The following is a 6371-nucleotide window of genomic DNA, read 5'->3' as shown; positions in this document are numbered from 1 at the left end:
AACCACAGAACAGAGAGGTGCTATTACTTCTCGGCAAGGCACAAATCCTTTGGATTAAAAAAAATGTGTGCATGTGCATGCGTGAAGGGCTGACCTGTGTTGAACACACCACTGGAGCTATTCAAAGTCAGCCACAGCAAATCCTTTTTAAGAGGCTATCTAATCTTGACCACATCCAACAGCAAACCTTGCTGATTCCCACCCTCTGCCAGCGCTCAGGAAATGGCTCTGAGCTTTTTACTTATTTATTTTATTTGTACACCGAAGATCACAGGACAGTTCACAACCTTGAAATACATAGTAATAACACAAAATACAAAATGAAAACAAACCAATAATATCCCTCTGTTCCCACAAACATGCTGAAAAGGCCATAGAATGTTTTGGGCATTATAATTGTTCGGATCGTGAATTAATGAGTGAATAAAATAAATGCTATAGGGACGTGGGTGGCGCTGTGGGTAAAACCTCAGTGCCTAGGACTTGCTGATCGTATGGTCAGCGGTTCGAATCCCCGCGGTGGGGTGAGCTCCCGTCTTTTGGTCCCAGCTCCTGCCCACCTAGCAGTTTGAAAGCACCCCTAAGTGCAAGTAGATCAATAGGTACCGCTTTATAGTGGGAAGGTAAACGGCGTTTCCGTGTGCGGCACTGGTGCTGGCTCGCCAGTGCAGCTTCGTCGCGCTGGCCACGTGACCTGGAAGTGTCTTCAGACAGCACTGGCTCACGGCCTATAGAGCGAGATGAGCACGCAACCCTAGAGTCGGGCACGACTGGCCCGTATGGGCAGGGGTACCTTTACCTTTACTAAAGTAAATGCATAGCCCACTAGTTCTCACTTCCTTCCCAGAGAAACCAGCAACCACTGTTCTTTTCCTAACTCACGAACAGCGCAATCCTGTGCATGTTTACTTTAGAGTAAGCCCTACTGTGTTAAATTCCTAGGAAGTGTGCATCGGATTGCAGCCTAAGGCTACAGACAAAAGCACATTTTCTAGCAAGTGCAAACAGGCTTAGCCTTGCGCCGGCAATCACACCCTTGCTCCCCTTATGACAGGAGGTCCGGCTTATAGTGCATATGGAATAAAACATGGGTAGGCAAACTAAGGCCTGGGGACCGGATCTGGCCCAGTTGCCTTCTCAATCCGACACGCGCACGGCCCGGGAATCAGCGTGTTTTTACATGAGTAGAATGTGTCCTTTTATTTAAATTCATCTCTGGGTTTTTTGCGGAGCACAGGAATTCATTCATTCCCTCCCACAATATAGTCCAGCCCCCCACAAGGTCTGAGAGACAGTGGACTGGCCCCCTGCTGAAAAAGTTTGCTGACCTCTGGAATAAAAGCACCTGCTCTGCCCCCACCCCCGCATGGCACAGCGCCCCCTAGAGGCAAAATGCACACTTCCATCAGGCCTTCCATTTTGCTCAAGGCACCATAGCTTTAACAAGATGTAAGATGTATTAAAAAAAGAAGAAAAAAAACCTCAGTAAAAACACACACTAGATAGATCGATAGTCATGGCTCCAGGCTTTCCACTTCACCTCCTCCAGGGAGAAGATGGGAATGAGAGAAATAATTTCCGTGAATGCATTGCCAAGATAGATACGTGCCACAGTGCGAGATGTTTACAAGCCCTTCCAATTTTTTATTCAGATCAATTTGACAGCAAGCAGGGATTTTAGTGGGATCTGCTCTCTTCTAGGGCAATAAATGCTGGTAAACTTACTCCCCCCTGTGGGTTTTCCAACCGGCTAAGGTGGGGGGAAAGGGCCCCCTCTTCTGCAAGTGAGTCCTTTTTATGGCATGGAGATAAGCATTATCACCTGAGGATGGATATATCCTAAGCCTAAATGTCTCTAACAAGCAGTGACTCACTAAGATGCCAAATACACAAGTTGTCCCTTGTGCTTCTGCTTTATTAGGGTTGCCAACAAATTAGAACTATGTTTAAATAATACAGAATACATTTTAATCATGGCATTTACACCTGGTAAGGTCTGTAGATCAAGGTGTTATTAAAGGCACAGGAGCAGGGCTGGTAAAAAAAAAAGTTGGCAACATTATTTTCTACTTTGGGTTGAAGTGTTGCTCTTATGTGTGGGATTTTTGAGGAAGGGGCAGTACTCTCCTTCAATGTTTGAAAAAATAAATTATTGTGATTTCATATTCCTTAATACTGGAATACCTTAGAGTTGCCAACTTTTTGACCAGGGACTGCAGCTGTGGCAGAGGACAACATTCAAAGCCAACCAACATATGTAAATAAGTAAGTAAGTAAGTAAGTAAGTAAGTACATAAGTAAAATGCTGATAATCACCACACTGCCTGATTTTTGCACGTCCAACTGCAAAAAATTTTTTTAAAAATGGCATAACATATTCCAGACCCTCCAAGTGTTCCTATTTTCCAGGGACATCCCTGATTTAGAGAAGCCATTCTGTTTTTTTAATTTGATCCTGGAATGTCCCATTTTTCCTTAGGAAGTCCCTATCTTGTATAGGGAAGTTTTAAAAAAATGTTTAATGTATTATTATGTTTTTATATATGTTGGAAGCTGACCAGAATGCTGGGGCAACCCATTAAGATGTGTGGGGTATAAATAGTAAAATTATCATTATGGAACGGGACATCCCTATTTTCATCGGAGAAATGTTGGAGGGTATGCGTATTCTTTTCTGATCAACTGGCAATCCTAGAACACACACTCAGTGAAACACCAACACTTTCTCCCCTCAAATCTGGGGATGGGCGTGTTTCCCTGCATACAAATTGTTATAAATGTTTTTTTTTTTAAAAAAAAACAAAACAAAAAAATTCTCCCAGATTCATATTATCCCATACTGGAAGTCTTTGAGAAGAGGCCTGGTTAGAACCGCCTGTTTGCTCATTATTTATTAATAAAAAATATTCATAAACCGCCCACTCACATGAAATATCAAAGCGGTGTACAACAATACAATTAACATAAGAGGCCAAAAAAATGATGCAGTGTGTGTGTGTGTGTGTGTGTGTGTGTATAAATAAATGATCTGAAGAAAAATGTAAGCAGTTAAATAAGCCTGTAGGGGGAACTCTAGCTCTGGAATCTGCTGCATTGATTGACCAGACAAGGCCTGCTTCAGCAATTAGGTTTTTGCAATGCAGGAGGAGGTCTGGTTTCTCTCCCTAGGCCCTATTCCCACCACTCACATTGCCTACTGGGAAGTCTCTGGCACACACATATTTTGAAATGTGTGTGTAGGAGACCATCTTAATAATAATAATAATAATAAATAAATAAATAAATAATTATTTTATTTATATCCCGCCCTCCCCAGCCGAAGCTGGGCTCAGGGCGGCTAACAACAATCAAAATAGTCCAACATTCTAAAAACATTCATTATAAAATTAATGAAAATCAAATTAAGATCAAATTAATGGCAACCATCAAGCAAAATTCTGTGCAGATTGCCAGAGGAGGGGGTCAGGCTGCGCCCTGACCAAAGGCCTGGTGGAACAGCTCTGTCTTGCAGGCCCTGCGGAAAGATGTCAGGTCCCGCAGGGCCCTAGTCTCTTGTGACAGAGTGTTCCACCAGATTGGAGCCGCGGCCAAGAAAGCCCTGGCTCTAGTTGAGGCCGGCCTAACCTCTCTGTGGCCTGGGATCTTTAGGATGTTTTTATTTGCAGACCGTAAATTTCTCTGTGGGGCATACCAGGAGAGGCGGTCCCGTAGGTACGAGGGTCCTAGGCCGTATAGGGCTTTAAAGGTTAAAACCAGCACCTTAAACCTGATCCTGTACTCCACCGGGAGCCAGTGCAGCTGGTATAGCACCGGATGAAGACCCCATAAGGAGTCTCGCCACGGCATTCTGCACCCGCTGGAGTTTCTGGGTCAGTCTCAAGGGCAGCCCCACGTAGAGCGAGTTACAATAATCCAGTCTGGAGGTGACCGTCGCGTGGATCACAGTGGCTAGGTCAGGGCAAGAAAGATAAGGAGCCAACTGCTTAGCTTGGTGGAGATGAAAAAATGCCGCCTTTGTTATACTCATCTGCTGCAATACAGACAAGAGCACAACGTACTTTACAGATGTTTAAACCAGGGCCTCTCGACAACGCGCCTCCAGTTTTCAATGGTCCAGCCCTACTCTTGTGTACTTCATTGGTCGCCACCCTCTTCTGGGGATTGCCACTTGTTTTAAACTCTTTTTTAATGCTGCATTTTAAATTGTTGTGACCTGCTCTGGGACCCGGGGCCTTAGGGTGAAAGACAGACAAGCAAATGCCAGAGAGCATCATCTTAGTCAGAGGAGGGTCTGGCCGCAGTCTACGTGCACTTGCCATAAACAACTTGCCACAGTGCCTGTTATGTACTGAAGTTCTCACCCTGGGCCAGCAGGGGGATACTGTAGATAGTTTTCACTCAGGTCCACATATGCAAAAAGGGGATTGAAAGTGACGTTCAGTGATTGGATAGTTACAGAAAATGGTTACAGTTGCATTGTAGTGGAGCTCTATAGAAGCAGGCTGGCTGAACCCTTCAGTTCTGTTCTGGCCTGTGAATAAACAAGAGCTGTTTGCTGTGTCATCTGATATGTTCACCCACAACTTAACAGTGCCACTCTGCTTTCCTTCGCAATGAAAGGCAGCAGGGTGCAGTGGGCAGAGCGTTAGACTAGCACCTAGGAGCACAAGCACTCAAGTCACCTCTCAGCCATGAAGCTGACTGGGTGATCTTGGCTCAGCCAGAGTCATTTCTCAGTCCAGCAATTGTGCAGGGGAGAGAACCTCACACGCCACCTCGAGTTCTTTTGGGAAAAGGTGGGGTATCAAGGAAACTTAACAGAAAATAATTCTATACACTTTTCAGATCTGTAAAAGAACTGGAGGCATATGGTCTGTCTATTGGCAGGAACAGGGAAGACTGTTGCTTTTAATAGTTTTTGGTTCCCCCCACAAAAGGGTGGTGTTTAAATAAGTTTTACTCAGAGTAGCTCCACTGAAATTAATGAACATGACCAAGGCTGCATACACATTCTTTCCCTCAAAGAATTCTGGGCATTGTAGTCTCTCACAAAGCTGCAGGTCCCAGCAACCCTTAACAGGCCACAGAGCCCAGAATTCTTTGAGGCAGAAAAATATGCTTTAAAGGCATAGTGCGTATGCAGCCAAAGTTAGGGCCTTTAATTTCAGGTCAGCCCTAAGAAAAATTTGGCTGCATACAACCCCCCACCCCCAAAAAGGTTTTACTGTCTGAACAGCTATATACAGAAGCAAGCAAAAATTATAGTAAATTTATGAACTGCTGCCCTGGGTGTCGCAGATAGTGAATGAGGCATGTCCCCCAAAGGACTAGGTCGGGGTAGCCAACACAGTGCCCTCTAGATTATGTTGGATTACAGCTCTCATCTGCCCCAGCCAGCATGGGATGGTGTGAGTTGTAGTCCGACAACCTCTGAAGGATGCCTCATTGGCCAATATGGCGAGGTCTCCTGCAGCTTACCAGTTATATAGAAGAGGGAGCTGGACCTTCCATGACACACTGAAATTCCCTCTTCTACAACTAGTAAAAGCTGTAAGAGCCTTGCCCTCTCTTTCACATCAGCAACTGAACATGTGTTGGGTGGTGACAAAAACTGGGTGTTGTTGTTTTTCTCTCCCTTGTAGGACACAAAACAGGTGCATGCGGGTAAGTCAGGTAGTCAATATTTTTGTGGGTTAATCATACACATATTTAGGTATTCGCTATAAGCTCCTTCCTGTTTCTGCTTCTCCTCTATATACAACAAGAAGATATTTACTTTATACGCAAGTATCTGAGCTTCTCTATTTTACAGTGCAACAAATATGCAGTTGTTTGTACAGCAATAGTTAGAACCCGCAGCTACAGGGAAGTAGTCAATAGCATCACCACTGCTGGCTGCACCCACTTGTTGCCTTTTGGATTTTATACTGTGCCAGCTGTAGCTCAATGGTACTTCTCCTGCCTTGCACACAGGTTCAATCGTCAGCATTTCCAAGTAGGATTCGAAGCCTGTGTCAGTTTTGAGCAGTGCACTATGGCAAAGTAGACAATGGCATTATCACCATGGATTTGATTCATTTTGCAATCACATCCGACTCCACAGAACGCTGCCGCAACATCTACCACGATAGCTTTTCAGGTGATGGGGAAAGCAGGCGCTGTTTTCCTGCCCCCCCCCCACATCCGGTTTCAGAAATGAAATGCTTTAACTGGAAGGAAATTATGCAAAATACCTCAGAACTAGTTCTAACCCAGAAGCAAAACGCAGTTGTTTCTAAATTAGGTGGCAGCAGGGCACCTGGGTTGGCAGCAGGCAAAGTGAGAGCAGTGGTGGATGTTGGGCTCTCAAATTTCAGCGGTGACCCGTGCGA

Source organism: Podarcis melisellensis, assembly GCF_964234715.1.
Source record: "Podarcis melisellensis genome assembly, chromosome: 13".
In the NCBI taxonomy this organism is placed as follows: Eukaryota; Metazoa; Chordata; class Lepidosauria; order Squamata; family Lacertidae; genus Podarcis; species Podarcis melisellensis.
Note: the sequence above shows the minus strand (reverse complement) of the source record.